At 43.7% G+C, this 24,572-nt stretch overlaps 1 long non-coding RNA gene and 3 other non-coding genes across 4 annotated transcripts; 2 read left to right on the forward strand and 2 right to left on the reverse strand.

Moving 5' to 3' along the window:
• Positions 1-6,571: 6,571 nt before the first annotated feature.
• Positions 6,572-6,643, reverse strand: TRNAH-GUG (transfer RNA histidin (anticodon GUG)). Its single transcript has one exon. It is a non-coding gene; the product is annotated as a tRNA-His (tRNA).
• Positions 6,644-8,153: 1,510 nt separating this feature from the next.
• On the reverse strand, positions 8,154-8,225 carry TRNAH-GUG (transfer RNA histidin (anticodon GUG)). Its single transcript has one exon. It is a non-coding gene; the product is annotated as a tRNA-His (tRNA).
• Positions 8,226-8,395: 170 nt separating this feature from the next.
• On the forward strand, positions 8,396-16,507 carry LOC132489415 (uncharacterized). Its single transcript, XR_009531856.1, has 4 exons — positions 8,396-8,918; positions 12,331-12,486; positions 14,684-14,789; positions 15,572-16,507. It is a non-coding gene; the product is annotated as an uncharacterized LOC132489415 (long non-coding RNA).
• On the forward strand, positions 8,902-8,973 carry TRNAH-GUG (transfer RNA histidin (anticodon GUG)). Its single transcript has one exon. It is a non-coding gene; the product is annotated as a tRNA-His (tRNA).
• Positions 16,508-24,572: the final 8,065 nt, after the last annotated feature.

Raw genomic sequence — 24,572 nt, forward strand, 5'->3', positions numbered from 1 at the left:
GGCGGCGAGAGGGGGCGGGGCTCGTCAGTAACAAGGGAGGGGCGGGGTTCCGCTGCCTAAAGGAGGCGACCTCCCCCCGCCCGGCGGAGAGGAGCGGGCGGGGGCTTCCAGCCTGTGTGGACTCAGAAGTGAAGTGGCGACCCTAGGGCAGGGAATGCGACTCCTGAGGATGGACTGAGGATGAATCCTCCACGGGGCGCACCTGTGCACGTCTGTTCCCCCTCCCCAGCTCCCACCTCGCGCCAAACGCCAAGAGGGGAGTCTTCGGATTCCGGGGTTCCTGGCCCTCCGGCGCCTTCCGCCCCTCCTTTACCCTACCCAAGGCCTCCCAACTGGGAAATAATGTCCTGGGAGGAAAAGCTGGGGTGGTGTGGGGGCGAGACAGGGGCTGTTCTGTAAGATGTGTCTGGAACTACCGGCTCCGGCCTGCTGCCTTGGGAGCCCCACCTACTTCCTCCCATCCAACTGCTCTCTGTGCACATACTCGAACCCACTCAAGATAGACATCTCACATCACAGACAATCAGCTCCCTAGAGGCACCCACTTCTCCCGAGTGGTTTCCACACACGCCCTCCTCACAGGCCAACAGCCCTTGCATAGACGCCTCCCACCCGGCCCTGATGGCAGCGCAAGCATATACACAGAAATCCCTTCAAGTCCCAGGTTGCGTTGCCAATCAGCTTAGTGACAGAATAGAAACAGACAAGTCAATAAATCAAGTCTAGAAACAGTTCCAGTGTTGTCTGTCATAAACCCCTTATCCTCCAGAGGCTCGGATGCTCAAGCATTTTTGAGAAATAAAACCAATTTCTCCCCAGGAATGTTGTAGCCCTGAGGCCAACACCAACATTTGCTTTTGACTCTGATGGAAAGGTAGCAGCTTCACCTCACCAACATCCCTCTGAGCACTACCTCAGTGTCTCCCTCACCCTTAGGCTCATATCTGTCTTGTGAGGGAGCAAAGAGCCACGTGAGGCCCCACAGGGAAGGGGGCTCAAAGCTGGAGTAGAGTAAGATGTGATGGTAAAACTGAGAATACCCTAGGATTCCCAGGACCCCAAGTCTCAAAATATTTGTTGAGTTTCTGCTTTGTGCATATTCTTTGGTGTTATAGGACAGTGCTTTCCAAACTGCAATATGCACACGAATCTCCTGGGGAGTTTGTTAAATTGAAGTTTCTGATACTGTAGGTCTAGCTGGGATGGGGTCCCGTGTAGTTCCAACAGGTTCCCAGGTGATACAGATGCAGCTGGCCCTGCCACCACACTTTGAGTAGCAGGACTGTAGGAGATACTGAAATATCTGATATTGTGTCTGGTTTCATGAGGTATAATAGAGAAAATAACGTGCACATCGTAAAAATGTGCAGCTTAAAAAACTGACTAACAAAGCAAAGCTGGACATAGAGATAATAAATTCTAGAAGAATTGTCCAGTTGATCCATATTGGAGGGTCTCCTCAATCACCAGGTATCTGACAACAATAATTGTGGGCTGTAGCCAGATGTCTGAGGATCAGTGGCAAGATACTCAGTGCCACTGATTCTCACTTTCCTTATATCTGCAAAGGGCATGATGACTGTGGGTGAGGATTAGGGAAAATGATGGATATGAAATGATGGAAATGATGGAACAGGATTTGAAAACTGTAAAGTGCTTACCATGGTAGATGTCAAATGAAGCCACATATGTTTAAGAAATATGGAGTTAAGCTGCTGACAGCTCAGAAGAATGGAATCAATCAAGTCTACACAAAAGATAGTAGGCTTCATGGAGGGGGTAGACCTGAGCTGGGTAGGATTTGGACAGATGAAGCAAAGGAGTGAAAGATCATTCCAAGCCAGGAGGTCAGCATGAGTTGAGTGAAGGGATTGAGGTGGGAACCAGCCTACCATAAAGAAGGGGTGGGTTCATAGTGAGGAAGGGTAGGAAGTAAAGTCACATGAGGAGGGGGGAGGATAGCATAAGGGTAGAGTTTAAATGATAATTAAAAAGCTATAATACCTTATGTGCACTGTGAACTTACTCTTGTTTTAAACTATCTGTTAATGCACTTTCCTCCCCCACCAGAGTGTGTGCTGCTGGAATCAGGCATTGTTGAGCACCTCATGGGACCAGGAAGCTTGCTAGGAACCAAGGATACAGAGGTGAGGCCCTCTCAGCAAGTCTCCTCTAAGACCTGGGTGGAGTTTGCCAGATCCAAAGTCTTGCAGTTAAGCATGTTAAGCATTGTACCATAGACTCAGGATTCTGAAAGGGAGCCAGGTGTTCCCATCACTTAGAGCAGAGCCTGTCATGTGGCAGGAGCTTAACAAATGTTGAAATGAATAAAGATCATTTCTCTTGTTCGTATTTTTATATAGCTATAATTGTGGTATACACAATTTTATGTCCTTATTTTTTCCACTTAACATTGCACATTTTCCCCATTTTTATTATGTAAGCTTTATTTTCTTCCAATTTTTTTTCAAAATATTTCAAACCTACAGAAAAATTCAAAGAAAGTACAGTGGAAATCTGTATAGCCTTCACCTAGATTCACTACTTTTTAACATTTTGCCACATTTGTTCTATCCCCCCACCCTTTTTTTTCCTTAACCATTTGATGCAAGTTTAAGGTATCAGGATACTTCAGCTCTAAATACTTCAGCAGCCATTCCCTAAGAATAAGGAATTATTGCATGGGGCCATTAGACCATTACCATAATAGTATTGTGTATTATGCAGTCTATATTAATTTTTTTCCATTTCCCCCCAAATGTCATATATATATAGTTGGGGTTTTTTTTGTTTGTTTGTTTTTTGTCCTGATTCAGGATTTATCAAGGTTCCTTCCCCCGTTGCACTTGTTTGTTTCTTTAATCTCTTTAAATCTTGAACTGTTCCCCATTTTTTTCTTGCTAGTTTGTTTTTCATGACATTGATCATTCTGAAATGTCCAGGGCAGTTGTCATGTAGAATGTCGCACATTTTGGATTTTTCCATAGTTTCCTCATGATTAGATTCAGGTTAGACATTTTTTATTTTGTTTTTTTGTTGTTGTTGTTTTGGTTTTTTTTGTTTTGTTTTTGTTTTGCGGTACGCGGGCCTCTGACTGTTGTGGCCTCTCCCGTTGCGGAGCACAGGCTCCGGACGCGCAGGCTCCGGAGCTTCCATTGATGATCTATGCTTACATTTGTTATTACACTGGGGATCGCAAAATGATGTCTCTAATTGTCATTCTGTATTTGTTTTTTTTTAAATTTTCTTTCTTTCTTTCTTTCTTTTTGGCTGTGTTGGGTCTTTGTTGCTGCACGCGGGCTTTATCTAGTTGTGGGGAGTGGGGGCTACTCTTCCTTATGGTGCACGGGCTTCTCATTGCGGTGGCTTCGCGGTGGCTTCTCTTGTTGCGGAGCACAGACTCTAGGCGCACAGCCTTCAGTAGTTGTGGCACACGGGCTCAGTAGTTGTGGCTCGCGGGCTCTAGAGCACAGGCTCAGTAGTTGTGGCACACGGGCTCAGTAGTTGTGGCTCGTGGACTCTAGAGCACGGGCTCAGTAGTTGTGCACGGGCTTAGTTGCTCCGTGGCATGTGGGATCTTCCCAGACCAGGGCTCGAACCCGTGTCCCCTACATTGGCAGGTGGATTCTTAACCACTGCGCCACCAGGGAAGTCCCTGCATTTATTATCTGGCATTCATTTCTGTAAAGAAGAGTTTCCTCTCCTCCTCCTCCCTCCTCACCCCCATCCCCATGGTCTCAAAAATTTTTTTTTAATTTTTTAAAAAAATTCAATGTGATATAATCCATTACCATCATCATTCTGTTTGATGCTCAAAATTGTCCCAAATTGAGCCAGCAGGAGCCCTTTCAAGAGGCTTCTGCATTCTTTTGACTTGGTCTCGCCAATCTTTAAACATTTACTTGCATTCTCACACAAGATGTTCTAGACTCAACTTGTACTTACCCTGTTGCAAAATGTAACCAGTCATTTTTTTAAGGGAGTCTTACTCCTTTTAGTTGGAAATGGTATTTTAAAATTGACTTTGTACTTTAAAAATGGCAATTTAATATCTCATCAAATAAGCATACCTCAGTTTAGCTCATCACTTTATTTGTTGAGCATTTAGGCTATTTCCATTCTCCTCCCTTCTACATAACTGTAACAGACATCTTTATGCGGATAACTTTTCCAAGTTTAGGATTATTTCCTTTGACAAGATTCCCAAAAGTGGAGTTGTTGGGGCAAAGAGTGTATATTTTTTCTTACTCTTTTTTTTTTTTTTTTGCGGCACGCGGGCCTCTCACTGTTGTGGCCTCTCCCGTTGCGGAGCACAGGCTCCAGACGCGCAGGCTCAGCGGCCATGGCTCACGGACCCAGCCACTCCGCGGCATGTGGGATCTTCCCAGACGGGGGCACGAACCCGTGTCCCCTGCATCGGCAGGCGGACTCTCAACCACTGCGCCACCAGGGAAGCCCATCTTACTCTTGATACACGTTATCCATCTGCTCTCATAGAAAGTTTTAAAAGTCAACAACGACTTCTAAATGTTAAGCCCAGTTATTTTGTCTCATTCCTCTTTCTCCTTTGCAGCACCTGAGTCTGCTGACCTCCTTTGTGCTTGCAACTGTCTTCTCCCAAACTTTCCTTAAAATGACACTGTTCTCCTTTCTCTCAAGGCAAATCCTCTCTTCCTCCCTTAACCTCCTAAAGTTTCGCATGTTCCAACACCTAGACCTTAGAGCTCACTTTTCTTACTGGGTACTAAGTGGGGTGTCCTCCCTTCTATTTGCTTGACTTTGAATGCCCAGTCCCATCCTGAGCTCCCATTCCTTCTGGTTTTGTCTTCTAAGTCTGGCCCTTGGCTTTGCTCTCCAGCCTTGCCTTGGGTCCATCTCTGTCCACAACCTTGAGAGGACAAACATATCCCAGTATACTCATATATGCACTCTGTTCTTAGAGATTCTGCATGTAAATGGAGCTTCATTTGGGCCGTGTTTTCTATTTGTCTGATATAAAATAACATGGTGGGGGGGACTTCCCCAGTGGTCCGGTGGTTGAGAGTCCACCTTCCAGTGCAGGGGATGGGGGTTCGAGCCCTGGTCGGGAAGCTGGGATCCCACATGCTGTGGGGCAACTGAGCCTGCGCTCTAGAGCCTGCGTGCCACGACTGAGACCTGACGCAGCCAAATAAATAAATTAAAAATATATATTTAAAAAAATAACATGGGGGACTTCCCTGGTGGTGCAGTAGTTAAGAATCTGCCTGCCAATGCAGGGAACACGGGTTCGAGCCCTGGTCCGGGAAGATCCCACATGCCGCAGAGCAACTAAGCCTGTGAGCCACAACTACTGAAGCCCTCACACCTAGAGCCCGTGCTCCGCAACAAGAGAAGCCACTGCAATGAGAAGCCTGTGCACTGCAACGAAGACCCAACGCAGCCAAAAATAAATAAATAAATTTATAAAAAAACAAAACAAAACAAAAACATGGTTCTGTGTTGCAAGAATACAACTTAAGGTGCAACCATAAAGCAAACCGGGCCACTTCTCTCATTTATGGACTCGAGCAATCTCCTTTCAAATATTTATGGAGAGGCTGTATTCCTGGAACACAAATATAGTAGGATTCAGTTCTGCCTTCAATGAACTTGAATTTTCTAACTTTAGTGGTTTGTGATTTAAGTTGGATCCTGACAATAAGATAAGAGATGGAAGTGGAGGGTCTCCAAATGAACTATCAAGTCTAGTCCCTCTTCCCAACTCCAAACCCAGGAGGCTTCCCTGACTTTCCAACCTGAAATAAAAATAGGGCTGATTCCCAGCAGAGCCCAGGCTCCCCAAAGTTTTTTACAAGCACAGTAAGGAATTCCTTTCCCTTATCTTATGACCCCAAATAGTGTCCCACCCTCCCTAGCTGCGAGCCAGTGCCTGGGGAGCAAAAGGACTGGATCAGGTGGAGATTCCCCTGGGTATGTATACTCTTTCCTGTAAAGGGAGATTGCCTACCAATGCAAATCTAGCACTTCAGGTCTGACTTATGGGGGTGAGGAGGAGGAAGGGAAGAGGTCACCTGTATTATACAAGAAGCAAGGGGGGAATATATTTGCATACATATATACATAAATAAATATTTATTTATACAAAGACTGCCACAGAAAAATATATTGGAAACTGGCAATAATTGGTAGATAGGGTGAACAATGAGAGGGAGACACTTTTCACTGGGCTTGTGCATATGTATTCTCAATTTGATAATAAACCATTTTTTAAAATAAATGTATGAAAAGGAAAAAATCGCAGGCCACAGGGGCGCTGTTTTGTTGGTGTAGGAGAATGATTTAGACACTGATTTTCCATTTTTTTCAGGAGGTAAGGGGTTACAACTGTTTGATCTAAAGCTGTATTCAGATAATTAAATGAGAATTACTGAAGGTGGTGATCATAGAGCTGTTTCAGTTTTCAGAGTAGAGAGATGCAGCGTTTTTTCATTTTAAAAAAATGAGTCACAATTTATACAAAGTGTTATGGGCTGGGGGGGAAAAAGGAATTAGAAAAGGTAAGCCCCTTGCCGTGCCATTGTTCCCACAATGCCGTGACTCGGATTCGAACCGAGGTTGCTGCGGCCACAACGCAGAGTACTAACCACTATACGATCACGGCGAGCTACCGGGGACCTGTCAGCGGCCTTTTCTGATTGTCTTCTTCAACAGTTAAAGTCCTTCCCATTCTGCACGTCACCAAAGGGTCCACCTATGGGGCGGGTTCCGGCCTAAGGCCGGGTCTGAGAATGCGCAGGCGCATTGCTCTCTTGTCAGTTGTTCTCTCCTGTTTTGGCCCATTAGCCACGGGAGGTGGGGATGATGCAGTGGGAAAGGGTGGGTTCCATGTAAGAGTTTAGGGGGTTACCACTTGGGCATCCAGAGACGGGACTGGCCGGAGCTGAGTGTTCACAAGCTGTGTAACTCTCATTCCTTGGAGGACGCCTATCTCCTCTGCCCCTGAGACCCTTCTAGCGACCCCAAACTTGCCGGGGGGCGCTCCTCAGGGCTTCTCCTCCCTGTTGATTCCCCAGGAGTGACCTAACGGCAGCCTCTACGGATAATGTGGATGCCCGCAGAACTGGGCTGTCCACTTAGAAGGGACTCAGTGAACACACCCTGCCGTTCTCCCCGCCTCCAGCACCCGCTTCCTTGTTTCTCTTATTCCCGCGACGGCCCTGACTCGTCCCTCCGCAGGGCTCCCGCCGGACCCGGTGCCCTCCTCTGTTGCGTCCCTGGGCGCAGCAGGGACTGGGTCTGATTTTTCATCTTGTACATCAGTGCTTTCGTCTCCATGGCGCCTAGAACCAGGCCGAGTCCACAGTAGGCAGTGGCTTTTTGCTAAAATGAGAACATACCCCTGGTTCTAACAAGTGAATCCAGAGAGACCACCGGTCTCTTCAGTATTGTCTGCTCTAATCACTGCCCCCCTTCAGAGCCGCCAGAGGGATCTTGCTAAACACGAATAGAATCATCCTCTCACTCCTCCGCCTCTCATCCCCACCCCCGAGACTGCGGGAAGTTTGTCTACCTTTTCCAGCTCATCCTGTGGCCTTCCCTCAGTGTCGTTTCCCATTTCCTAGTTACTTGCTTTCATTCACTCAACAAGTCCTTGAGAGGCGCCTGCTACCTGTCAGACCAGGGCCTGTGGGCGTAGTGGGGGTGGGGAAGAGAGAAGACTTACAAAGAGGAATTATGATTGTTCCTTTTGGAGCCCTTAGCACACGAGATAATGCTGGTTGCTTGACATTCCTGGCTGTTTGACAAATTCTCTTTCTGCCTTTAAGAGCTACTTCAAAGGTCACCTCCTCTGCGAAGCGTTCTCTTCCTATTATTGGGAACCCGTTTTCAGCGCTGCCATGGACATTGGTACATATGTCAATTATAACATTTCTTGGCCTTGTGAGTGTTCTGTGCTCTGTCTGGGCTTGGCAGGATAACGTGCGTAGGCCAGGGTAAGCGGAAGCCTATATGTTTCCGAAGTCCAATTTAGCGAGACCTGGCGTAAACAGCGTTTCCAACTGTCACAAGGGGACTGGGATCCATTTTCAAGGAAGTTATTACAAACTGAAGATAAAAATGGAGGACAGCGTTAAAAAAGCTGTCCTCCTGCCGTGTCACTGCTTTCGCAATGCCGTGACTCGGATTCGAACCGAGGTTGCTGCGGCCACAACGCAGAGTACTAACCACTATACGATCACGGCGAGCTACTGGGGACCCGGGCGTTTCTTTTCTCGCCTAAGCTCTTCTCTGTTTAAGGCCCCGCCCCTTTGCCGTGTCACTGCTGGTTCCCGCCCGTCTCTAACCTCGCCTCTCCCTGAGGGAACGCAGGCGCACTGCTCGCTTGCTTTCTAGATATCCGTAAGCACTCACCAGCCCGCCAGATCCTACCGCTTCATTACCGAGGCGTGTGTTATTTGCGAGTTCCCCTTACTCCGCATCTCGAAGGAAGTTGTGCGGCTGGGTCCGAACTGATTTTCCTTCTTGTGGGATTTAAGAGACGGCCCCATTCCTAGCAAGAGCCCGTTCAGACAGCGTGAGCGCCAGGGCACGGTGGGTGTGAGAGGGGCCCAGCGCCGCCATTCGGACGACCCCCGGGCCTCACATTCGTACAGGCTGCGTGAGAGTCCCGGACGTAGGCCTGGCCTCTTAGGAGTCCTTTAGTTTGCAGAGGACTTTCAGGTCCTCTCTTTCACGGGCCGTGCGGACGACCAGCAGAGACTTCGGCCGGGAGTCCACGGCGCCCCTACTCCACTTCGGGCTGGGCGCCAGGGCCAGAGGGGCCTGGTCGACAGTGAACGGCTTGGGAAGGCGAGAGCGGCAACCACCTAGACGAGGACGACACTCAATGACGCACTCCTCGTGGCGTCCCAGTAGCTCGCCGTGATCGTATAGTGGTTAGTACTCTGCGTTGTGGCCGCAGCAACCTCGGTTCGAATCCGAGTCACGGCATTGTGGGAACAATGGCACGGCAGGGGCACCTTTTTAGATTCCGGAAGCCACATTCTTCGGCGGTTAGGCCCCAGCTGCTGCTTGATGTTAGGTCTGGGCCGAAATTATAACGCAGCAAAGGGTGACCGCGGGGTCTTCAGTGAATCAGCCAATCGTCATCTTCCTTCCTATATGATTGTTTAATTTGGGGGAGGTTATTCCGTGTTGTACTCATTATCTTACCTCATTTGGCCCCTGTCAATGGGGAAGTCATGTACTGGGTTTTCTAAAAAGCCCTCACACTCGCTAAAACTTCCTTTGGAGTGCAGGAATTATAGGAATACTGCACAAACATTTATTAAGCGTTAGAAGAGTGCAGAGTGGACAATACAGTGTGACGAGTGAAAAATCTGACTGCTCAGGAGGTGCTGGTTCCCGTAGCCACTATGAGGGTGCGAAAGAGGACTTTGTGGCCTCCATCTCCACAGCCACCTGGGTGAGAGGGATATTCTCGTTGAGGATTTTTCCTAATCTGCCTCAGGTTTAAAGCAAATTTTATTTGTTACTTTGATGAGCACTTAAAAAATCCAGACTCAACAAATTTAGGTCTGTCATTTAGGCATTAGGCAAAAATGGAAATATATTTTGGATTTGGCTCTCAGGTGGCTGGCAGCGGCTGTATCACTGTCAAGGAGGGAATAAGATAGGACTCAGTGAGCAATGAGCCTCTCCAGCTTCTCCCAGGGAACCTGGGGGTGGCACAGCAAGTCAGGAAGCATTCCTGGGAGAGATGGACATTGCAGTGGGGTTGTGCTTCGTTTACCGACAGCCTGTCAACAAAGTCTTACTGAACAGCCTGTAAAAGCAAGAAACTGTGGAGGACTGTAATTTTCCAGGTCTCCCCACTTCCACTTCTGTAAGTTTGATGACTTAAAAGCCACCCAACAGGACAGCTCAGATCATGAGAGAATAGAATAAAGGAAAGTGAGCCTGAGAACTTGCCAGACTTTGGACACTGATTTAAGTGTTATATGTATAGAAAATTAACATCACCAGCAAAAAAAGAACCAGCCAACAGAAATGTGACAACTTCTGTTCCTCTGACCGCTTACCAAATAACTGTACTGAAGTCTTTAAAAATCTGCAGCCTAGAATAAGATGTCAGGGTGGGAAGCAAGGAAAGGATCCAGCTTTTTCTCTGATGGCCCTCCCTCCAACCCCCATTCCTCTCCTGCTGGTGCTTCAGTGCTGGGCAATGAGCTGATCTCAGAATCTGGGGAGAAATTCTGGTGCAATCACTTCCTAAGAGTATTTTGAGTAAAAACAGTCAACCAAGAAAATAAAGACTACAAACATACATCAATGGAGGTAACCCACTCTAGCCATTCACATCCATCCAAGGCAACTGAAGTGTATTTGAGGGCAGGAATGCACTAAAGAAATCTGAACAGAAAGTTCCCAGTTTCAGGAAGAGTACCAGAAGGGGAAGGTGCTCTCCTAACTTTTGCTTGGCAGGTATGCAATTATCCATGGAGATGGGTGCATCCAGCTATCAAAATGTCATCATATTCTCTTCTGAGGTTGCTCACTTGATTCCCCTTGCTCTGATTTCAGGCCCCCAAACAGACTTTTGGTAATGATTTGCCAGCCCACGTAGACATTCCTGCAGGGAAAGTATTGCTCTGAACAAGTTTCTGATTAGTTGGCGTTTGCTCTTCTTAACTTGTTGGTATTTGGTTTAGACTCTTAAGAGTCTGGCTGGTATGATTCATTTCCCTTGAGTTTGCTTATCTCTGGGTGTACGGATAAAATGGAGTTTCCAGGCTGGCAAAGCTGAGAGCTAGAGACTCTGGCCTGGGATGAGAGACTGCTGCTCTGGGACACCCTCTGTCTGAGCAGTTAGTCAGCTTCCTCCCCTTGACCTCTTGATTTAAACCACGTTTTGCAGTTTCTGATTCTGGGAATGTGTCCTTTCCCCTACCCTTTCCAGCTGGAGGTCAGAGCTTTTCTCTAGGGTCTCAGCACCAGGAAAGAGGCAGGCAACCCTTCAAGGGACAAACCTTGAATGTACTTCATAAGCTTCAGAGTGTTTACTTAAATGGTCAACCCCATGGCTTGCTGGTCAGACTTGGTACATCTGGGAGCTGCTACTGCTGTAGCTGCCAGTCACCACGAGGTTGCAGTACAGACTGGACCAGCATCCTTTGGTGTCACCCGGAAGCTAGTTCAGATTCAGAATCTTGGTCCACAACCCAGAACTACTGCATCAGAACCTTCACTTTAGCAAGATTCTCTCCCGATTATTCATTTGCACCTTAAAGTTTGAGGCACTGGTCTGCTCTAGAGAACTACCTGGCTCTGATGCAGCCCTTCATTATTTATCTTGTGAGTACTTGGGGTGACTAGAAAGGACCTGCCTGAGTTGGCTGGGCCTCATCGTCTACTGGGCTTCACTGATGAGGGTGACATTGAGGTTTTGAGGAGGAGAAGATGGAGTTCTGGGAGGGAGTCACTGAGGGCCCATGTTTGGGAGCATCTAGGAAGGAGGCAGCAGCCCTGGACGTCCACCAGGAGGTACTGCACCCCAGGAAGTGGATGTAGAATGCTGAGGTTGGATAAAACTTAGTCCAGAAGATACCACTTTGGATTTAACCTGTATAACACGGAGCCCACTCCTCAGGGATTCTCTGGATATTTAGGACTCAAGTTCCAGTCATTCATTCATTCAGTAAACTAGCATATTTTAGCTCTTAACGTGCTGTACCTCATGGGGAGCTGCAAAGCTGTATATGATCCTTCTTGCCCAAACTAGTTTATTTTCCAGCTGAAAGAAAATGCTAGTCCACAGGCAACAGTCAGAAAACAACATAAGGAATGCTGTAGAAGAGACATCTTTTGCTGCAATGGAAGGAAACTCTCCAAGGAAGAGCTAACATAAACTTCCAGAATTGTAAAATCATTGAAGTTTATTTTCAGCACTTCCAGCACCCTCATTCTGATCCCCTTCTACCTCTTTGTGTTGTCCTTATCTCATTCAGTCTCGTTCATTTGATCAACAGTATTTACTAACAGCCTACTATGTGCTAGGTAGGCACTGTTCTAGGTTCTGGGGTTATAGTAATGAATAACACAGATGGGTTGTTCTCATAGACCTATAGTCTAGTGCAGGAATCAGAAAAGAATGTTAAATAAAAAATAAAAGAATGTGTGCCAATGGAAAATAATGTGATATAGTGTCCTCCTGTTCCCTGCCTATTATCCACCCATGTACCCCCTCAGCTCCTTTGTCTGTACAAAGTAAGATGACTGATAATAGTAAGTGTTGCCTTTTAATAGGGATGGAAGTTTTACACTAAAAAGATAAACTCTCATCCACAGTGGCCCACATGTGTCATAAAGAGCCTTCAGATGTGAGGCAGTCTTGTGTGGACAGCGTGAGGAGGACTCTGTGGTGACCTGCATGGACCTGCAATATAATCCAGTACAAGCAGGTGGATGCTGAGGGCCAATGAGCAGGACCAGATGACCCCATAGGTAGGTCAAGAACTTGCCAAGGACACAAGGAAAACAAAACATCCACCCAAGAAGTAAGAAAAATTTTTGAAAGAATAAAAAGCAGTGAAGTGATCAATTTCAGGAGAAAAAAGAAAAACAGAACTTTGTTGGGAAAAAATAAACTATAAAATAATTATTTAAAAAACTTTCAGTTACATCTGAGGCAACATAATTTTTTCAGTGCTTAAGACCTTGGGAGGTTTAATCCAGCCCCATTGACACACTAAATCAGTCCCCTGGATCGGAGATGCAACCCCTAGGGAAAGAAAGGGAGGAGGGGACCCTGAATTAAGATGTATTTCTGTCACTAGGTCGAACATACTTGGATAGGTAATAAATTTGGTAAGCAAAGAAGTAAAATTGCTTTTTTTTTGCATTCTTGAGTTTGTCACCTGAGATGTGCACCTCATATATGTGCCAAGTGACTAGCATAGAGGTGCTCAATATACATTAGTTGGTCTCTTGTTCCCAGGTACTTCTCTCTACACCCACAAAAAAAAAAAAAAAAAAAAAAGCCATGGGAAGATCCTACAGGACTATTCCTGTCATGAGGCCTAAAACTCTTTCTTGAGTCAAGAAGATTGCAGGAGCCACCTCTCAAAAGCAAAGGTCAAAATCAGTGGTTTCCAAACATTATTCTAGAGCTGATAAACAGGGATGAATTTTTCATCATGGAATGAGAAAAAATAAGGTTGATGTGGTAGGTTTTTCAAAAGGCTAAATGTGTTTAATTCAAAGAACTATTCTCTAGGCTAAGGTTATGGTCTTCCTATTTTTGAGGTGTTATAGTGACTTTTTAAAAAGTAGGTGATAATTTTTTTTAAGTCTTTAAGTTTGAAAAAATTAAAAACTGGCAATCCTATTTTGGTCTCCAAAATTACTTTTGAAATTTTACTGGTCAGTGAAATCTAAAAGTACAAAGCTCACTACAGAGCCTGGAGAGCAAAGCATCAGACTGAGAAGAGATGGTCCTCAGTTTGTAGTGGGTCTGCAGAGAATGCTCAGAGGGAGAAGGATCCCTGTTCTGTCAGGCAATGGTCCAGTCTAACCCCTATCCACCCACCTAACAAATAGCAGTCCCTAGTATGATCTGTGCTAGGCCTTGGAGATACAAATTCTAATAAAACATTCTTACTCAGAGATCATGTCAGTGCAGGGTTAATCAGATGAGTGAAGAAGTAATTACAGCTATATACATACAAAGTATATTGGAACTTAAATCATTCATTCCTCCAGGACATGACATTTGAGCTGGGTTCCAAGGCATGCAGAGTAGTTTTCCTGGCAGAGAAGGGGAAAGTGTATTCTAGGCAGAGAGAAAGGCAGAAGCAAAGGCCAGGAAGTGTGAACAGCATAGGGAAAGATAAAGCTGTGACGTAAGATATGGAGGGGCGAGTGGATGGAGATGTAGACTGAGAGAAAAACACACAATGTAAGTTGTGAGTTAAGTTTTATCTGAGGACCTTACTGAGGACTATAGCCCAGGAAACAGCCTTTCAGATAACTCTGAGGAACTGCTCCAAAGAGGTAAGGGAGGAGCCAGGATATATATAAACTTTTTTGCTGGGAAAACGTAGTCAAGCATCAAAAGATTACTGCTAATTACAACAAACAGGTATCTCAAGTTAGCGATTTTAGTGCTTTTCTGTGTCTGGGAAAATGCAAGTATCTGAATTCATTTGAAAATTTTTCTTAGATATGCATCTTAACTATCTAAAGGCCAGTGTACCCAAAGCATAGAATGTTTCCTGTTTTTCTTCATCCTGAATTCCCGTAAGGGCACACTGGCAGTGGGCAACTGCAGTGGCTGATGGCCTGATCCTTGTAGAACTGGAACAGCAGGCAACATTTTTTCTTCTTAATAGAGAGCAAGGGTGGAGCCAAATTGATGAATCTCTTGCCCCTTATTGAGACAGGCCTTTATCCTGGAGGCTGGTGGATCTTGACATTTTGTGGTAACTTATTGCTTTGGGGATCCCTTGAAAGTCATAGGCTTGTTCTCCAAAATAGTGCCGCTATGATAGAGTGTCAGGAATTCACAGAGGCTTTTTTTTTTAATTGAAGCATAGTTTATTTACAACATTGTGGCAGTCTCTGCTGTCCAGCAGAGTGACTCAGTTACACACATAGAGACATTATTTTTTTTAATATTCTTTTCCATTGTGGTTTATCCCAGGAGATTGGATATAGTTCTATGCACAGAGGTTCTCTTATATGTGGGACCATTTAAATCTCCAGTTCTAAGCAGAAGAGGGACATAATCGCATCTTCCTTTTGGAAAGGTGAGTGGTAAATGGGTAATTATTGACAAAAGTCTTAATTCAAAGGAGAGATAGAAGAGGATCTCAGCCCCCTGGTCTGGTGGTTGACGTTGGGGCTTGGGGACTAATCTAGGGGGAGAGGCTCTTCCCTCACATCACACCCATAGGTGTTTCCTCTTGAGCACAGAGGTAGAGGGGATGGACATGTTGGATGAAGAGAATGAATGTGAAGCTTCAGAGAAGCTCTAATATCAAGGGTGGAATATTTTCTAGAATTACAGTAGTCAAATAGTATGAAAGTAGATGTATCCGTGTTACCTTTATGTATATATACTATATTGTTAGTACTGAGATGTGGATATGCAAATTCAAATGTAACTTTAAGTTAAGAGGGAGAAACACATGCACAGGTTGCAACAAACTGACTTGACCCTTACTTTTCCCAACTTCCTCATAAATTTCAGAGTCAAAATACTTCTGTGTCATGACTACTCTTTGGTTCAGTAGCCTCAGACTGAGTCTAGATGAATTCCTTTCTTACCATATCATCAAAGCTACTAAGAACCCCTTTTCCACTTAATTCTCTTTAGATCAAATGCTCTGAGAGAACTTGTGGTTTTAAAATATGTTCACAAATTCTTTGATACTCCTCTGTTCCAGAGGTAGAGCTTTATTTCCCTCCCTGGACTGAGGGCTGGACTTAGTGACTCCTTCAAAAGAATAGAATGAAGTAGAAGTGATGGTGTTTCACTTCCTAGATGAGGTCATAAAGTACATGTCGCTTCCTTTTTGCTCTCTCTCAGATCACTAGCTCTGAAGGAAGCCAGCCGCCATGTCAAGAGGACACTCAAGCAATCCCATGGAGAGACCCATGAGGTGAGGAACTGAGGCCTTCTGCCACAACAGTCATCAAAGAAATGAGATTTTTGGCCAATAGCCATGTGAGTGAGCCACCTTGAAATCAGATCCTCCAGCCTCAGCCAGACCTTCAGATGACTGCAGCCCTGGCTGACATCTTGACTGTAATTTCATGAGAAACCCTGAACCCAAACCACTCATCTAAGTCATTTCCAAATTCCTGAGTTAAGAAGCTGTGAGATAACCAATGTTTGTCATTTTAAGCTGCTAAATTTTCGGGTAATTGTTACACTGTGATAGATAATTAATACAGATTTTGTTACCAGAGGTGGGGCACTGCCATAACAAAAACCCAGAATGTGAAAGTGGCTTTAGAACTCGGCAGACACTGGAAAAACTTTGAGGAGAGTGTTAGTATAAGTCCAAATAGCCTTGAAGAGACTATCTTCCTCAGTTTCCCCATCTGTAAAATGAAGAAGTTGGGCTGGATGAATACCTAAATATTTTATAATTCTCTTAATCTTTATCTAATCAAGGTTCTATAAATAATATTACCCTAAACAAAGTAGTTATAGGAGACAGCTAATAACTGACCCAAGGCATAATTCCCCAAGGCATAGCTCCACAACAGAGACAAGAGGTCCTGCACCTGACTTTTGTGCTGTCTGTAAACCTAGTTTCAGCCTGGTTTAATCTCAGGAAACTGAAGCTGGCTCTACCTTTAACAGGTTGCTTCAACAGCTCACAACCACATGCCCCAAAAGGAGCCCGGGTTTCTGATTCTTTAACAAAGGCTGGTCCAGAGAAGAAGGTTCTTTATATTCATTCTTCACCTCAATGATTTAACTAAAACGTCCAGAATAAAATTGTTTTTCTTCTTACCACTGAATTTTACAAATCTCTGTCCTTGTATATATTGCTAGTGTCATCCTGTCACTGGATGGGACCCCTTCAAGGGCCCAAGAGTGGGCTCTTGTCCAACACTCAGAAATGAATTGTCCGAGGAGACACACGTACTGACAAAGCAAAAGATTTTATTGAAAAGGGGCGCTCAAGTGGAGAGCAGCAGGGTAAGGGAACCCAGGAGAACTGCTCTGCCTTGTGACTTACAGTCTCAGGTTTTATGGTGGTGGGGTTAGCTTTCCACGTCGTTTCTGGCCAATCATCTTGCTTGTGCCTTCATTTGGTCCGGCTCAGGGCCCTTCCTGGTGGTGCGCGCATCTCTCAGTCACGATGGTTTTCATCGTGAGGGTTTCTGGGAGGTTGGCGAGACATATTATGGACTGGTGTCTCCTCCCCTTCTTGGCCCCTCGTGGGTTTTCCCTGGGTTGCTTTTGGACCCTTCACTGGTTGTGTGTTCTTTTGAAGCATCCTGAGGTGGGAGACTTAAGCAAATCTGTTATTGTTGTGCCTGGCCAGGGTGGGCAGTTTCAGCCAACGGTTCCCTAACAATCCTATCATCTTTAATTTGCTTGGGTCTCAGAAGGCCATAGTACAGATTTCATGACTCTTGAAAAGAAAATTGTTGGAATGCTTTATTTATATATAAATCATATTCATAAGTTATTCAGATATATATGAATGGCTATTTTGGCAGGGGAAATCCCAGCAATTTTTAATGGGCCCTAAAGAAAAAATTGTTGGGTCTGTGCTGAGTGATTTAGGGGCCTGCTTTCCTGGAAACCAGCAAGGCAATGAAGGCTCAGCCACTAGACAACAAAGTATCTTTTTTTTATTTTTAACATCACATTTTTTTTTATTTAAACAGAAAGTCACAAAAATTATAATCATCCTCATCAGTTCACTCAGTCCCATGTAATTAATTTTTTTCATCTTGATCTTTTGTTAGCACTTTTATGAATGCATCAGTTTTCCATTAGAGTTCTGAAAGTGCTTATTCATTCAGTTCAGCAGTATAGTCAGTTACCAGAAACCTGTACTTGTCAGAGTCTTTTCCATGAATTCCTTGAAGATAAAACCCTTTTATAGGAACATTTTTGCAAAAGCATCAGGGTACATCCAGCACTGTGTGTAAATGACAAAAGACTTAAAAATGACCACAGTTAAAGATTTGATGAAAGTTCATAATAATGCAATTGACAAGGAAATTTAGTTGTTGCTGAGATATATATTTTATTTTTTTTTTATTTTTTTTTTTTTTGCGGTATGCGGGCCTCTCACTGTTGTGGCCTCCCCCGTTGCGGAGCACAGGCTCCGGACGCGCAGGCTCAGCGGCCATGACTCACGGGCCCAGCCGCTCCGCGGCATGTGGGATCCTCCCAGACCGGGGCACGAACCCGTATCCCCTGCATCGGCAGGCGGACTCTCAACCACTTGCGCCACCAGGGAGGCCCAAGAGATATATATTTTAAAGTAATAACTAGAATTATGACTTATAACATTATACCAGAACATATAAGATTTTTAGGAATTTCATGCAATGTCTGAAACATTTATATTAACATATTTCCATACAAATAACCCAAAGAAGGTTTAGTATTAATTGTTTTCTTTTTATTCTTGAATTTTACTTTGTTTTTTTATACAGCAGGTTCTTATTAGTCATCAATTTTATATACATCAGTGTATACATGTCAATCCCAATCACCCAATTCATCACACACACACACACACACATCCTGCCGCTTCCCCCGCTTGGTGTCCATACGTTTGTTCTCTACATCTGTGTCTCAATTACTGCCCTGCAAACCGGTTTATCTGTACCATTTTTCTAGGTTCCACATATATGCATTAATATACGATATTTGTTTTTCTCTTTCTGACGTACTTCACTCTGTATGACAGTCTCTAGATCCATCCACGTCTCAACAAATGACCCAATTTCATTCCTTTTTATGGCTGAGTAATATTCCATTGTATATATGTACCACATCTTCTTTATCCATTCGTCTGTCTATGGGCATCTAGGTGGCTTCCATGACCTGGCTATTGTAAATAGTGCTGTAATGAACACTGGGTTGCATGTGTCTCTTTGAATTATGGTTTTCTCTGGGTATATGCCCAGTAGTGGGACTGTTGGATGATATGGTAATTCTGTTTTTCGTTTTTTAAGCGACCTCCGTACTGTTCTCATTAATGGCTATATCAATTTACATTCCCACTAACAGTGCAAGAGGGTTCCTTTTTCTCCACACCCTCTCCAGCATTTGTTGTTTGTAGACTTTCTGATGATGCCCATTCTAACTGGTGTGAGGTGATACCTCATTGTAGTTTTGATTTACATTTCTCTAATAATTAGTGATGTTGAGCAGCTTTCCATGTGCTTCCTGGCCATCTGTTTGTCTTCTTTGGAGAAATGTCTATTTAGGTCTTCTGCCCATTTTTGGATTGGGTTGTTTGTTTCTTTAATATTGAGCTGCATGAGCTGTTTATATATTTTGGAGATTAATCCTTTGTCCGTTGATTCATTGGCAAATATTTTCTCCCATTCTGAGGGTTGTCTTTTCATCTTGTTTATGGTTTCCTTTGCTGTGCAAAAGCTTTGAAGTTTCATTAGGTCCCATTTGTTTATTTTTGTTTTTATTTCCATTACTCTAGGAGGTGGATCAAAAAAGATCTTGCTGTGATTTATGTCAAAGAGTGTTCTTCCTCTGTTTTCCTCTAAGAGTTTTATAGTGTCTGGTCTTACATTTAGGTCGTTAATCCATTTTGAGTTTATTTTTGTGTATGGTGTTAGGGAGTGTTCTAATTTCATTCTTTTACATGTAGCTGTCCAGTTTTCCCAGCACCACTTATTGAAGAGACTGTCTTTTCTCCATTGTATATCCTTGCCCCCTTTGTCATAGATTAGTTGACCATAGGTGCATGGGTTTATATCTGGGCTTTCTATCTTGTTCCATTGATCTATGTTTCTGTTTTTGTGCCAGTACCATGTTGTCTTGATTACTGTAGCTTTGTAGTATAGTCTGAAGTCAGGGAGTCTGATTCCTCCAGCTCCGTTTTGTTCCCTCAAGGCTGCTTTGTCTATTCAGGGTCCTTTGTGTCTCCATACAAATTTTAAGATTTTTTGTTCTAGTTCTGTAAAAAAATGCCATTGGTAATTTGATAGGAAATGCATTGAATCTGTAGATTGCTTTGGGTAGTATAGTCATTTTCATGATATTGATTTTTCCAATCCAAGAACATGGTATATCTCTCCATCTGTTGGTATCATCTTTAATTTCTTTCATCAGTGTCTTATAGTTTTCTGCATACAGGTCTTTTGTCTCCCTAGGTAGGTTTATTCCTAGGTATTTTATTCTTTTTGTTGCAGTGGTAAATGGGAGTGTTTCCTTAATTTCTCTTTCAGATTTTTCATCATTAGTGTATAGGAATGCAAGAGATTTCTGTGCATTAATGTTGTATCCTGCAACTTCACCAAATTCATTGATTAGCTCTAGTAGTTTTCTGGTGGCATCCTTAGGATTCTCTATGTATAGTATCATGTCATCTGCAAACAGTGACAGCTTTACTTCTTCTTTTCCAATTTGGATTCCTTTTATTTCTTTTTCTTCTCTGACTGCCATGGCTAGGGCTTCCAAAACTATGTTGAATAATAGTGGTGAGAGTGGACATCCTTGTCTTTTTCCTGATCTTAGAGGAAATGCTTTCAGTTTTTCACCACTGAGAATGATGTTTGCTGTGGGTTTGTCTTATATGGCCTTTATTATGTTGAGGTAGGTTCCCTCTATGCCCACTTTCTGGAAAGTTTTTATCATAAATGGGTGTTGAATTTTGTCAAAAGCTTTTTCTGCATATATTGAGATGATCATATGGTTTTTCTTCTTCAGTTTGTTAATGTGGTGTATCACATTGATTGATTTGCGTATATTGAAGAATCCTTGCATCCCTGGGATAAATCCCACTTGATGGTGTATGATCCTTTTAATGTGTTATTGGATTCTGTTTGCTAGTATTTTGTTGAGGATTTTTGTAGCTATATTCATCAGTGATATCGGTCTGTAATTTTCTTCTTTTGTGGTATCTTTGTCTGGTTTTGGTATCAGGGTGATGGTGGCCTAGAATGAGTTTGGGAGTATTAATTCCTCCGCAATTTTTTGGAAGAGTTTGAGAAGGATAGGTGTTAGCTCTTCTCTAAATGTTTGATAGAATTCATCTGTGAAGCCATCTGGTCCCGGACTTTTGTTTGTAGGAAGATTTTTAATCACAGTTTCAATTTCATTACTGGAGATTGGTCTGTTTGTATTTTCTATTTCTTCCTGGTTCAGTCTTGGAAGGTTATACCTTTCTAAGAATTTGTCCATTTCTTCCAGGTTGTCCATTTTATTGGCATAGAGTTGCTTGTAGTAGTCTCTTGGGATGCTTTGTATTTCTGCGGTGTCTATTGTAACTTCTCCTTTTTTGATTCTAATTTTATTGATTTGAGTCCTCTCTCTCTTTTTCTTGATGAGTCTGGCTAATGGTTTATCAATTTTGTTTATCTTCTCAAAGAACCAGCTTTTAGTTTTATTAATCTTTGCTATTGTTTTCTTTGTTTCTATTTCATTTATTTCTGCTCTGATCTTGATGGTTTCTTTCCTTCTGCTAACTTTGGGTTTTCTCTGTTCTTCTTTCTCTGGTTCCTTTAGGTGTAAGGTTAGATTGTTTATTGGAGATTTTTCTTGTTTCTTGAGGTAGGCTTGTATACCTGTATCCTTCCCTCTTAGAACTGCTTTTGCTGCATCCGAAAGGTTTTGGATCATCATGTTTTCATTGTCATTTGTCTCTAGGTATTTTTTTATTTCCTCTTTGATTTCTTCAGTGATCTCTTGGTTATTTAGTAACGTATTGTTTAGCCTCCATGTGTTTGTGTTTTTTATGTTTTTTTTCCCTGTAATTCATTTCTAATCTCATAGCGTTGTGGTCAGAAAAGATACTTGATATGATTTCAATTTTCTTAAATTTACTGAGGCTTGATTTGTGACCCAAGATGTGATCTATCGTGGAGAATGTTCCGTGCACACTGGAGAAGAAAGTGTAATCTGCTGTTTTTGGATGGAATGTCCTATAAATATAAATTAAATCTATCTGGTCTATTATGTCACTTAAAGCTTCTGTTTCCTTATTAATTTTCATTTTGCATGATCTGTCCATTGGTGTAAGTGAGGTGTTAAAGTCCCCTACTATTATTGTGTTGCTGTCAATTTCCTCTTTTAGAGCTGTTAGCAGTTGCCTTATGTATTGAGGTGCTCCTATGTTGGGTGCATATATGTTTATAATTGTTATATCTTCTTCTTGGATTGATCTCTTGATCATTATGTCGTGTCCTTCCTTGTGTCTTGTAACATTCTTTATTTTAAAGTCTATTTTATCTGATATGAGTATTGCTACTCCAGCTTTCTTTTTTTTTTTTTTTTTTTCCGTACGCGGGCCTCTCACTGTTGTGGCCTCTCCCGCTGCAGAGCACAGGCTCCGGGCGCACAGGCTCAGCGGCCATGGCTCACGGGCCGAGCCGCTCCGCGGCACGTGGGATCTTCCCAGACCGGGGCACGAACCCGCGTCCCCTGCATCGGCAGGCGGACTCTCAACCACTGCACCACCAGGGAAGCCCCCCAGCTTTCTTTTGATTTCCATTTGCATGGAATATCTTTTTCCATCCCCTCACTTTCCGTCTGTATGTGTCCCTAGGTCTGAAGTGGGTCTCTTGTAGACAGCATATATATGGGTCTTGTTTTTGTATCCATTCAGCAAGCCTGTGTCTTTTGGCTGGAGCATTTAATCCTTTCACATTTAAGGTAATTATCGATATGTATGTTCCTATGACCAATTTCTTAATTTTTTTGGGTTTGTTTCTGTAGGTCCTTTTCTTCTCTTGTGTTTCCCATTTAGAGAAGTTCCTTTAGCATTTGTTGTAGAGCTGGTTTGGTGGTGCTGAATTCTCTTAGCTTTTGATTCTCTGTAAAGCTTTTGGTTTCTCCATTGAATCTGAATGAGATCCTTGTCGGGTAGAGTAATCTTGGTTGTAGGTTCTTCCCTTTCACCATTTTATGTATATCATGCCACTCCCTTCTGGCTTGTAGAGTTTCTGCTGAGAAATCAGCTGTTAACCTTATGGGAGTTCCCTTGTATTTGTCATTTTTCCCTTGCTGCTTTCAATATTTTTCTGTGTCTTTAATTTTTGCCAATTTGATTACTATGTGTCTTGGCATGTTTCTCCTTGGGTTTATCCTGTATGGGACTCTCTGCGCTTCCTGAACTTGGGTGGCTATTTCCTTTCCCATGTTAGGGAAGTTTTCGACTATAATCTCTTCAAATATTTTCTCTGGTCCTTTCTCTCTCTCTTCTTCTTCTGGGACGACCCCTATAATACGAATGTTGTTGTGTTTAATGTTGTCCCAGAGGGCTCTTAGGCTGTCTTCATTTCTTTTCATTCTTTTTTCTTTATTCTGTTCTGCAGCAGTGAATTCCACCATTCTGTCTTCCAGGTCACTTATCCGTTCTTCTGCCTCAGTTATTCTGCTGTTGATTCCTTCTAGTGTAGTTTTCATTTCAGTTATTGTATTGTTCATCTCTGTTTGGTTGTTCTTTAATTCTTCTAGGTCTTTGTTAAACATTTCTTGCATTTTCTAGATCTTTGCCTCCATTCTTTTTCCGAGGTCCTGGATCATCTTCACTATCATTATTCTGAATTCTTTTTCTGGAAGGTTGCCTATCTCCACTTCATTTGGTTGTTTTTCTGGGGTTTTATCTTGTTCCTTCATCTGGTACATAGCCCTCTGCGTTTTCATCTTGTCTATCTTTCTGTGAATGTGGTTTTTGTTCCACAGGCTGCAGGATTGTAGTTCTTGCTTCTGCTGTCTGCCCTCTGGTGGATGAGGCTATCTAAGAGGCTTGTGTAAGTTTCCTGATGGGAGGGACTGGTGGTGGGTAGAGCTGACTGCTGCTCTGGTGGGCAGAGCTCAGTAAAACTTTAATCCGCTTGACTGTGGATGGGTGGGACTGGGTTCCCTCCCTGTTGGTTGTTTGGCCTGAGGCAACGCAACACTGGAGCCTACCTGGGCTCTTTGATGGGGCTAAGGACAGACTCTCAGAGGGCTCATGCCAAGGAGTACTTCCCAGAACTTCTGCTGCCAATGTCCTTGTCCCCACGGTGAGCCACAGCCACACTCCGCCTCTGCAGGAGACCCTCCAATACTAGCAGGTAGGTCTGGTTCAGTCTCCCCTGAGGTCACTGCTCCTTCCCCTGGGTCCCGATGTGCACACTACTTTGCGTGTGCCCTCCAAGAGTGGAATCTCTGTTTCCCCTAGTCCTGTCGAAGCCCTGCAATCAAATCCCACTAACCTTCGAAGTCTGATTCTCTAGGAATCCCTCCTCCAGTTGCTGGACCCCCAGGTTGGGAAGCCTGACATGGGGCTCAGAACCTTCACTCCAGTGGGTGGACTTCTGTGGTATAAGTGTTCTCCAGTCTGTGAGTCACCCACCCAGCAGTTATGGGATTTGATTTTACTGTGATTGCGCCCCTCCTACCATCTCACTGTGGCTTCTCCTTTGTCTTTGGATGTGGGGTATCTTTTTTGGTGAGTTCCAGTGTCTTCCTGTCGATGATTATCCAGCAGGTAGTTCTGATTCTGGTGTTCTCACAAGAGGGAGTGAGAGCACGTCCTTCTACTCCGCCATCTTGGTTCCTCCTGACAACAGAGTATCTTGAAATTCTACAGAACAGCTGTTGACTCACCCTAAGATATTTCCAAGGTTGCAAAGGCCCAACATTTTAATGAGGCAGAAGGTTGGGATTGGAAAATATGCAGAATATAAGTCTGATAACACTTCCTAACAATTTCATAGAAAAACCCTTATGTTTCCAGTGGTCTCTTTCTAGGTCCCCTCCTAAGCAGTTGGTTGTGTATCAGTTTGGAAAGGGCAGTAGTCTTTGTGGTTAATGTCCAGCACTATTGCTACCCCAAGACATGTCAGTGATACAGGTACAGTTGTCAGTCAACAGAGTT

The sequence above is a fragment of the Mesoplodon densirostris genome, chromosome 4 (genome assembly GCF_025265405.1).
Source record: "Mesoplodon densirostris isolate mMesDen1 chromosome 4, mMesDen1 primary haplotype, whole genome shotgun sequence".
In the NCBI taxonomy this organism is placed as follows: Eukaryota; Metazoa; Chordata; class Mammalia; order Artiodactyla; family Ziphiidae; genus Mesoplodon; species Mesoplodon densirostris.